The 11,278-nt window shown below is 43.3% G+C and overlaps 1 protein-coding gene across 3 annotated transcripts in view; it reads right to left on the reverse strand.

The window, feature by feature from the left end:
* CHRM5 (cholinergic receptor, muscarinic 5) overlaps nt 1-11,278 on the reverse strand; it is a 119,737-nt gene that overhangs the window by 9,560 nt on the left and 98,899 nt on the right. Inside the window, exons 1-2 of one of the 3 annotated variants that reach the window (XM_011989111.1) lie at nt 7,929-7,960; nt 6,958-7,175 (exon numbers count right to left, since the gene is read on the reverse strand). The exons of 1 other annotated variant lie outside the window; for it this stretch is intronic. The gene's annotated coding sequence lies outside the window, so the exon portion shown is untranslated. Of the gene's footprint in view, nt 1-6,957; nt 7,282-7,928; nt 7,961-11,278 lie in introns of those variants that run through there. One more of the 3 variants, XM_011989110.1, reaches the window with a different exon arrangement.

Below are 11,278 nucleotides of genomic sequence, written 5' to 3' on the forward strand. Positions count from 1 at the left end.
CCCCATCAAAAAGTGGGCAAAGAACCTGTATGAACAAACACTCCTGAAAAATAGACATACATGCGGCCAAAAAACATATGAAAAAAAACTCGACATCACTGATCATTAGAAAAATGCAAATCAAAAACACAATGAGATCCCATCTCATGCCAGTGAGAATGGCTATTATTAAAACTCGAGAAAACAACAGATGCTGGCAAGGTTGTGGAGAAAAAGGAACACTTTTACACTGCTGGTGGGAGTGTAAATTAGTTCAACCGTTGTGGAATACTGTGTGGCAATTCCTCAAAGACCTAGAGGCAGACAAACCATTTGACCTAGTAATCTCATTACTGGGTATATACCCAAGGGAATATAAATCATTCTATTATAAAGATACATGCACGTGTATGTTCAATGCAGCTCTATCCACAATAGCAAAGACATGGAATCAACCTAAATGCCCATCAACATTAGACTGGATAAAAAAATGTGGTACGTATACACCATGGAATACTATGCAGCCATAAAAAGGAATGAGATTATGTCCTCTGCAGGGACATAGATGGAGTTGAAAGCTGTTATCCTCAGCAAACTAACACAGCAACAGTGATCTTGGCTCACTGCAACCTCCGCCTCCTGGGTTCAAGCAATTCTCCTGCCTCAGCCTCCTGAGTAGCTGGGATTGCAGGCGCCCACCACCATGCCTGGCTAATTTTTGTATTTTTAGTAGAGATGGGATTTTGCCATGTTGGCCAGGCTGGTCTTGAACTCCTGATCTCAAGTGATCTGCCCACCTCAGCCTCCCAAAGTGCTGGGATTACAGGTTTGAGCCACTGCACCTGGCCTGGTTCCATATGAATTTTTAAGTAGTTTTTTCTAATTTTGTGAAGAATGTCAATAGTAGTTTAATGAGATTAGCATTGAATCTATAAACTACTTTGGGCAGTATGACTATTTTCAGGATATTGATACTTCCTATCCATGAACATGGGATGTTTTCCCATTTGTTTGTGTCCTCTCTGATTTCTTTGAGCATTGGTTTGCAGTTCTCCTTGAAGAGGTCTTTCACTTCCCTTGTTAGCTGTATTCCTAGGTATTTTATTCTCTTTGTAGCAATTGTGAATGGGAATTCATTCATGATTTGGCTCTGTGCTTTCCTTTTGTTGATGTACAGGAATGCTAGCAATTTTTGCACATTGATTTTGCATCCTGAGACTGCTCAAATTGCTTATCAGCTTAAGAAGCTTTTAGACTGAAATGATGGGGCTTTCTGGACATAGAATTATATTATCTGCAAACAAAGATAATTTGATGTCCTCTCTTCCTATTTGAATACCTTCATTTCTTTCTCTTGCCTGATTGCCCTGGCTAGAACTTTGAATACTATGTTGAATAGGAGTGGTGAGAGAGGGTATTCTTGTCTTGTACTGGTTTTCATGGGGAATGCTTCCAGCTTTTGTCCATTTGGTGTGATATTGGCTGTGAGTCTGTCACAGATGGCTTTTATTATTTTGTGGTATGTTTTTTCAATACCTAGCTTATTCAGAGTTTTTTATATGAAGCGATTTAAGTTTTATCAAAGGCTTTTCTGCATCTGTGGAGATAGCCATGTGGTTTTTGTCTTTAGTTCTGTTTATGTGATGATGTGCATTTATTGATTTGCATATGTTGAACCAACCTTGCATCCCAGGGATGAAGCCAACTTGATTGTGGTGGATAAACTTTTTGATGTGCTGCTGGATTTCATTTGCCAGTATTTTATTGAGGATTTTTGCATCAATGTTCATCAAAGATGTTGGCCTGAAGTTTTCTTTTTTGTTGTATCTCTGCCAGGCTTTGGTATCAGGATGATGCTGGCTTCATAGAATGAGTCAGGGAGGAGTCCCTCCTTTTCAATTTTTTCAGATAGTTTCAGTAGGAGTGGTACCAGCTCTTTGTACCTCTGGTAGAATTCTGTTGTAAATCTGTCTGGTCCTGGGTTTTTTTTTTGTTGTTGTTGTTGGTAGGCTATTAGTGCCTCAATTTCAGAACTCATTATTGGTCTATTCAGGGATTCAGTTTCTTCTTGATTTAGTCTTGGGAGGGTGTATGCATTCAGGAATTTATCAATTTTGTCTAGATTTTCTAGTTTACGTGCATAGAAGTGTTTGTAGTATTCTCTGATGATTGTTTGGATTTCTGTGGGGTGAATGGTGATTTCTCCCTTATCATTTCTGATTGTATTTATTTGATTCTTCTCTCTTTTCTTCTTTGTTAGTCTAGCTAGTGGTTTATCTATTTTATCTATTTTCAAAAACCAGCTCCTAGATTTGTTGATTTTTAAAAGTGTTTTTCTCATCTCTGTCTCCCTCAGTTCAACTCTGATCTTAGTTATTTCTTGTCATCTTCTAGCTTTGGAGTTTGTTTGCTCTAGATTCTATAGTTCTTTTTGTTGTGATGTTAGGTTTTAACTTGAGATCTTTCTAGCTTTTCAATATGAGCATTTAGTGCTATAAATTTCCCTCTTAACAAAGCTTTAGCTGCATCCCAGAAATTCTTGTACTTTGTCCCTTTGTTTCAGTTTCAAAGAACTTCTTGATTTCTGTCTTAATTTCATTATTTGCCTAAGAGTCATTCAGGAGTAGGTTGTTCAGTTTCCATGTAGTTGTGTGGTTGTGACTGAATTTCTTAATCTTGAGTTTTAATTTGATTGCACTGTGGTCTGAGAGACTGTTATTATTTCAGTTCTTTTGTATTTGTTGAGGAGTGTTTTACTTCTGATTATGTAATCAGTTTTAGAGTAAGTTCTGTGGGTGATGAGAAGAATGTTTATTCTGTTGTTTTGGGGTGGAGAGTTCTGTAAATATCTATCAGGTCCACTTCATTCAGAACTGAGTTCAGGTCCTGAATATCATTGTTAATTTTCTCTCTCAATGATCTGTCTAATATAGTTGGTGGGGTGTTAAAGTCTCCCACTATTATTGTTTGGGAATCTAAGTCTCTTTGTAGGTCTCTCAGAACTTGTTTTATGAATCTGGGTGCTCCTGTTTTGGGTGCATATATATTTAGGATAGTTAGCTCTTCTTGTTGAACTGAACACTTTACCATTATGTAATGCCCTTCTTTCTCGTTTTTGATCTTGTTGGTTTAAAGTCTGTTTTGTCAGAAACTAGGATGGCAACCCCTACTTTTTTCTGTTTTCCATTTGTTTGGTAAAATTTTCTCCATCCCTTTATTTTGAGCCTATGTGTGTCTTCACATATGAGATGAGTCTCTTGAAGACAGCATACTGATGGGTCTTGGCACTTTATCCAGCTTGTCATTCTGTGTCTTTTAATTGGGGCATTTAGCCTATTTATGTTTCAGGTTAGTGTGGTTATGTGTGAATTTGATCCTGTCATCATGATGCTAGCTAGTTATTTTGCAGACATTTTTATGTGGTTGCTTCATAATGTCATTGGTCTGTGTACTTCAGTGTGTTTTTGTAGTGTCTGGTTTTCCTTTCCATATTTCCATATTTAGTGCTTAATATGGAAGCTTCAGGAGCTCTTGCAAGGCAGGTCTGATGGTGACAAATTCCCTCAGCATTTGCTTGTCTGCAAAGGATCTTATTTCTCCTTCACTTATAAAGCTTACTTTGGCTGGATCTGAAATTCTGGTCTGGACATTCTTTTCTTTAAGAATGTTGAGGCCAGGCACAGTGGCTCACACCTGTAATCCCAGCACTTTGGGAGGCCGAGGTGGGTAGATCACCTGAGGTCAGGAGTTCAAGACAAACCTGACCAACAAGGTGAAACTCCATCTCTACTAAAAATACAAAAATTAGCTGGCTGTGATGGCAGGTGCCTGTAGCCCTGTAGTCCCAGCTACTTGGGAGGCTGAGAGGAGAAAATTGCTTGAACCCAGGAGGCAGAGGTTGCAGTGAGCTGAGATCGTGCCACTGCACTCCAGCCTGGGTGATGGAGTGAGACCCTGTCTCAAAAAAAAAAAAAAAAAAAAGAATGTTGATTATTCGTCCTAATCTCTTCTGGTTTGTAGGATTTCCACTGAGAGGCCTACTGTTAGTCTCGTGGGGTTCCTTTTGTAAGTGACCTGGCCCTTCTCTCTGGCTGCCCTTAACATTTTTTCTTTCATTTCAACCTTGGAGAATCTGATGTGTGTTTTGGGGTTGGTCTTCTTGTGGAGTATCTTACTGGAGTTCTCTGCATTTTTTCAATTTCAACTTTGGTCTACCTTGCTAGGCTGGGGAAATTCTCCTGAATGATATCCTGAAGTATGTTTTCCAGCTCAGTTCTATTCTCTCCATCTCTTTCAGGTACCCCAATCAGCCATAGGTTTGGCTTTACATAATCCCATATTTCTCAGAGGTTTGCTCTTTCCTTTTCATTCTTTTTCCCTTTATTCTTGTATGCCTGTCTTACTTCAGAAAGATAGTCTTCAAACTCTGAGATTCTTTTCTCCACTGGTCTATTCTGCTATTGATACTTGTGATTGCATTGTAAAGTTCTCATAGTGTGTTTTTCAGCTCCATCAGGTCTGTTATGTTCCTCTCTAAACTGGCTACTCTGGCTGTCAGCTCCTGCATTGTTTTACCATGATTCATAGCTTCCTTGCATTGGGTTACAACATGGTCCTTTAGCTCAGCAAAGTTTGTTATTACCGACTTTCAGAAGCCTAGTTCTGTCAATTCAGCCATCCTAGCCTCAGCCCAGTTTTGTGCCCTTGCTGGAGAGGTGTGCAGTCATTTGGAGGAGGAGAAGCACTCTGTCTTTTTGAGTTTTCAGCATTTTTGTGTTCAATCTGTCTCATCTTTATGGGCTTATCTACCTTTGATCTTTGAGGTTACTGACCTTGAAATAGGTTTCTGTGGGGTCTTTTTTGTTGATGTTGTTGTTTTCTGTTTGTTTGTTTTTCTTTTAACAGTCAGACAACTCTTCCATAGGGTTGCTGCAGTTTGCTGTGGGTCCACTCCAGACCCTAGTCACCTCGGTTTTTCTCATACCTAGTGGTATGCTCCAACACATACCACCAGGTATGCAGAATAGCACAGGTGGCAGCCTGCTCCCTCCTCTGGAGGCTCCATCCCCGGGGGATACTGACCTGTTGCTGGCCCAGACACACCTAGGCTGCAGACCCCTGTTGGGAGGTCTCAATCAGGAGGAATGGGATCAGGGACCTGCTTAAAGAAGCAGTCTGGCTGCCTTTTGGTAGAGCAGGTGTGCTGCATTGTGGGGGGACTGTTCCTTGTCCAGACTGGACTCTGGACAAGCCAGCATGCTGGAATGGCTGAGTCAACCAAACTGTAGAGATGGCAGCTGCCCCTCCTCCTGGGAGCTCCATCCCAGGGAGAGATCAGAGCTCTGTCTGTATAACCCTGGCTAGAGTGGCTGAAATCCCCGCAGGGAGGTCCTGCCCAGTGAGGCGGAATGGATCTAGGTCCCGCTTAAAGAAGCAGCCTGGCCATGATCTGGCAAAGCAGCTGTGCTCTGTTGGGGGGCACCCTTCCTTGTCAGGACCATTTGGACTCTCCAAAGCCAGCAGGCTGGAACAACTGAGTCAACCAAACCACGGAGATGGCGGCTGCCCCTCCCTCTGGGAGCTCCATCGCAGGGAAAGATCAGAGCTCTGTCCATATAACTCTGGCTGGAGCAGTTGAAGCTCCCACAGGGAGATCCCACCCAGTGAGGAGGAATGAATACAGGTCCTGCTGAAAGACGCAGTCTGGCCGGGCGTGCTGGCTCATGCCTGTAATCCTAGCACTTTGGAAAGCTGAGGCTAGTGGATTGCTTGAGCTCAGGAGTTTGAGACCAGCCTGGGCAACAGGGTGAAATCCCGTCTCTAACACACACACACACACACACACACACACGCTGGGCATGGTGATGTGTGTCTGTAGTCCCAGCTACTCCACTCACTTGGTCCTATTGTTTTTGACCCCATCCCTTCTCCCACGCACCCTTTGACCTCTTATTTCCTGGATCTGGTGTGGAGAGCGCCTCATCCTGGGAAACAGGGTGTGGGAGGCTGAGGTGGGAGGATTACTGGAGCTTAGGAGGCAGAGGTTGCAGTGAGCCGAGATTGCACCATTACACTACAGCCTGGGTGACAAAGTGAGACTCTATCTCCAAAAACAAAATCAAACAAGACAAAACAAGCAGTCTGGCCACCATCTGACAAAGCAGCTGTGCTGCGCTGGGAGGGACCTTTCCTTGTCTGGACTATTTGGACTCTCCAAAGCCGCAAGCTAGAATAGCTAAGTCAACAGAACCACAGAGATAATAGTCATGCTCCCGCTGGGAGCTCGATTCTATCTCAGGCAGACTCCAGCTTTTACTGTTGGCTGGCTGGAATTCCAAGTCAGTGGGTCTTACCTTGTGAGGTGCCGGGGAAGTGGGGCCTGCAGAAAGATGCTGCTTGGCTCCCTGGTTTCAGCTCTCTTCCTAGGGGTATGTGCAGATGGACCTCCCGCCTTGCCAGGGATCGCAGGGTTGGAGTATGTAAAACTGCCAGGTCTCTGCCGGGCGTGGTGGCTCACGCCTGTAATCCCAGCACTTAGGGAGGCCGACACGGGTGGATCATGAGGTCAGGAGATCCAGCCCATCCTGGCTAACACGGTGAAACCTCTTCTGTATTAAAAATACAAAAATTAGCCAGGCGTGGTGGCGGGCACCTATAGTCCCAGCTACTTGGGAGGCTGAGTCAGGAGAATGGCGGGAACCCGGGAGGCGGAGCTTGCAGTGAGCCGAGATCGCGCCACTCTACTCCAGCCTGGATGACAGAGCGAGACTCCGTTTCAAAAACAAACAAATGAGCAAAGAAACAAACTGCTGGGTCTCTGTGTGTGCCCGAGTGGCTGCTCTGCTAAGACTCCGCACAGCGCTGTGTGTTGGACCGAAGGCTCCGGTGGCATGGACTCACAAGGGGATCTCCTGTCCATGGGTTGCAAAGACCTGTGCAGAAACGTGGTTTCCCGGGTGCGGTTGCCCAATTCCTCACCGCTTCTCTTGGCTGGAGGTGGGGGTTCATTCGGCTCTGTGCTGCTCCCAGGTGCAGTCGCCCCACCCTGCTTTTCTTTGTTTTCTGTGGGTCAAGTTGTTTGCCTAATTAGTCCCAAAGGGAGAACCTGGATATTTCAGTTGAAGGTGTTGTATTCACTCACACCTTTCACTCATTTCCATGAGTGCTGCAGACGGCTGCTGCTTCTAATCCGCCATCTTTTTCAGAAATTGCACATTTCTGAAAAGCTCCTGAGTATTCTGGATGCTACTGATCCACCTACCATATTTTAAGTTGCAAGGCTGAGAATGATTTCCTAAGTTCCTAGAAAAGGAGAATGATCGCTCACAAAGGGACTGTTAGATTGGAATTTTCCAATGCAATGTGCAGTAACATTTGAATCCCACTCTGCCTTCCAAAATCACTTGAGTTAAACAAATCTTTTTTTCTCCTGTTTGAAATTAATACAACTAGCCTTTAGAGATTTCTGCCTTCTCTTTTTCCCATTTTTTTTTCCTGCCTCACTTTTTGGGGGAATGACTTTTCCTGATTCCTAGGCTGCTGGACAGATCTTTCCACAAAGGGATTTGGGACATAAGGTGGGTTCCACAGCTGATGGATTGATTTCTTTTTTTGGATGATAGTTGAGTATGAAAACTGAGTTTCCAGCCTGAATGTTTTCCACAATAAACTTCTTCAATCATTGCTTGTGTTTATGAAGGGCTAGCTTATTTTTGAGGAAAGTTGCAGAGGCAAATGACATGTAAGTGGTTATCTGGGAGTGTAGATCCTTTTGAGCTCTTCCCTGATTACTCAAACTTTAAAAGTTCCCATTTTTCATCCCATCATCTAGAGTATGTTTATTTTTAGGGTACCAGCATTAAGAGAGAGCAGTAATCATCCCAGGTTTATTTTCTACCACTACATAAGATAAAGACTCCCACAGTAATAAAAGCCTCTGTGTTTCCAACCTTGGCCGATTGTTTCTTGTTCTTTGCTGTCAATACATTACAAATGAAGCAAAGCAACATAAGAATCAAAGAAGGTAACCCTGTGTATCAAATGAATTCCTTTTCTTGTCGAGTGGCCTTGCCAACTTTTGAGGCTTTTCCTAAGGTGAGGTTAGGCCTTTGTTTTCTGAAACACCGTTTTTTTTTCTCTGAGAAGCATTATGCCTGAACCTGTCCTTGCTACTCTTCATTGTTTCTATAGCAACTACAGTGGAAAACTTTAATGGCATCTACAATCCAATGATATTGGGAGGACATCATGATAATCAGCTCATATTGTTACGTAGAGTATTGATGAGTGACTCTTTCCCTCCTTCCATTTCAAGGACAAATCAAGACAAAGTAGGCTTAAAACACATGGGGTACCACTGTGTTAAATGTGAGGAAGGACTTGCAGTACAGGAATGTGTGAATGAATGAGGGAGGTTTTGCATTTTTGTGGTGACTATTTTAAAGTAAGATATATCTAACTTCTTTTGATTGGTAGAATCAAATTGCTGACTGAAGATAAGGTGGTGATTAAGAAATGACTTCTTAATATCTCTGAAGCAATAATATTCAGAGCAGGATTTCAGTGTGACGTGTTCTTTAGAACATACTTTGTGTTCACTAGTGTGCTAGCTGCTGTGGGTCATATAAAAGGGATACACAATAGTCCTTGAACTGAAAGAGTTCATCTTTATAGCTCTAAGAAAAAGAGAATGTAAGAATAAAGTTGAGCTTTTAGACCAAATTCAGGTGACAGAGAGGTCTGTTACTGAAGTTATTAAATTTCTTTATGTATTATTATTATTATTATTTTTTTGAGACAGAGTCTCGCTCTGTTGCCCAGGCTGGAGTGCAGTGGCGCGATCTTGGCTCACTGCAATCTCCACCTCCCGGGTTCACACCATTCTCCTGCCTCAGCTTCCTGAGTAGCTGGGACTACAGGCACCTGCCATCACGCCCAGCTAATTGTTTGTATTTTTAGCAGAGACGGAGTTTCACCGTGTTAGCCAGGATGGTCTTGATCTCCTGACCTCGTGATCTGCCTGCCTCATCCTCCCAAAGTGCTGGGATTACAGGTGTAAGCCACTGTGCCCGACCAAATTACTGTATTGTTATAGGACAGGAAAACAGGTGGAATTGCTTTATATGAAGGCATAAACTGGACCCATGTAATGCATACACTGTCCACTCCTGCCACAGGCTATGGGGTTGGCTAGGTGGGTCCCCTTCTGTTGGGAGCAGTATTGTCCTGTTATTCCAGAGTACTGGGCAAATATTACCATTTTCTATGTATGCCAAGTACTGCCATAAACAAAGTTATGTGAGACTCTGGAGGTACAGAAGCCCTTGACTGTTGCCCAAGTCTTCCCACAAACCTAGGGCAAGGATTATACATATCTTTGAAATCCTAAGGGTGGTGTATTGTTCTGGAAACAACAACAATAAAATGTTTCAAGGAGGAAGGAGTAATCAACTGTATCAAATGAGACTGATAAACCAAGTAAGATTAGGCCGGTGACCTGACCATTGGATTTAGTGACATGGAGATCACAGTGAAACTTGCTAAGTTGTTTTGGTGAAGTGGTGGGCACAAAAGGTTTGAGGAGTGGATGAAATAGCGAATGGGAAAAGGAGAATTGGAGATAGTGCTATAGATGACTCTTCTGAGGAACTTTGCTACAAAAGGGAGTAGAGAAATGATGCAGCAAATGGATTAGGGTGTAAGGCCAACAAGTTTTTTTTTTCTCATTTTTTTTTAAAGGGCGAAAATATAGCATGCTTGTATGCTAATGTGAATGACTCATTAGAAGGTAAAAACTGATGTGCAGGGGAGAGTGGGAGCATTTGCTGGAAAGATGTCCCCAAGTAGGTGAGCACGGATAAGATCTAGTGCAGTAATAGAAGCCTTGGCCTTGGACTGGGGCAGAGACCCCTCTATACTAACGGGAAGGAAGGCAGCAGAGAATATACGTACAGATACAGGTAGGCTGGGAGTGGTAGTAATGGCAACACTGGAAATCCTTTTCTGGTTGCTCCCATTTCTTCATGAAAGAGAAAGCAAAGTCAGCAGCTGAGAGTGCGGGTGGAAGGAGAGAGGAGAAGCTATTGTCATGTATTCTGTATTTTAGGAGTTGGCTCCATTCATTTCCAGGAGTTCTCTAATCATGACTCCAGCCCTTCAAGTCAAAGTACCTTTATGACCTGGTAAGCTCTTCACTTTCCCTTTCTCCACCAGAGTACAGGCTGTGGATTCTGGGCTGAAAGAATAGCTCATGCCAGAGTCCCTCCCCAACGGTAGCTGGTGAGCACCCTCAGTAGTAGATGGAGCTGTTCAAAACAACATAGGAAATGAAGACATCCTTCTGAGAAACTTATGTGTTTTCCAGTGTGCATTGTTTATATATTAAGCGTGAGAAACTAGTTAAACTATAGAAAATCTGCTTGCCTGTGAAGAGAAGAATCAGGAAGATGTACTTTTTCCACAAACTTTATATTTGCAAGAGGACAGCCCATTTTTTTCTAAGTCCTATCATAACATCTACTTTTCATCAATCAGTGAGAGCCTACAAAATCCATAGTCTTTTTTTTTTTTCTTTTTGAGATGGAGTCTTACACCGTCGCCCAGGTTGTAGTGCAGTGGCGCCATCTCGGCTCACTGCAAGCACCGCCTCCTGGGTTCACGCTATTCTCCTGCCTCAGCCTCTCGAGTAGCTGGAATTACAAGCGTCCGCCACCATGGCCAGCTAATTTTTTTTTTTTTTTTTGTATTTTTAGTAGAGACAGGGTTTCACCATGTTAGCCAGGATGGTCTTGATCTCCTGACCTGGTGATCCACCGCCTCGGCCTCCCAAAGTGCTGGGATTACAGGCATGAGCCACCATGCCTGGCCAATCCATAGTCTTAGACTAGGAATTACTGAGTTTCTTGTGATGTTTGAAGGCTCAGATGCTACCTTGACACAGTAGTTGAGGATGCATCAGAATCACTTGGCAGGTTTATTAAAACACAGATTGCTGGGCCTCATCCCCAGAGTTCTAATTCTGAATTTGCATTTCTAACAAGTTCCCAGGTGATGCTGTTTCTGGCCCACATTTTGAGAACAACTACCTTAAGGAATTGGCTACCATTTTATTTAAAAAATAACTTAGGTTGCTGGGCGTGGTGGCTCACGCCTGTAATCCCAGCACTTTGGGAGGCTGAGGCGGGCAGATCACCTGAGGTCGGGAGTTTGAGACCAGCCTGACCAACATGGAGAAACCCCGTCCCTATTAAAAATACAAAAAAATTAGCCAGGTGTGGTGGTGCATGCCTGTAATCCCAGC

The sequence above is a fragment of the Mandrillus leucophaeus genome, unplaced genomic scaffold (genome assembly GCF_000951045.1).
Source record: "Mandrillus leucophaeus isolate KB7577 unplaced genomic scaffold, Mleu.le_1.0 Scaffold347, whole genome shotgun sequence".
NCBI classification, from domain to species: domain Eukaryota; kingdom Metazoa; phylum Chordata; class Mammalia; order Primates; family Cercopithecidae; genus Mandrillus; species Mandrillus leucophaeus.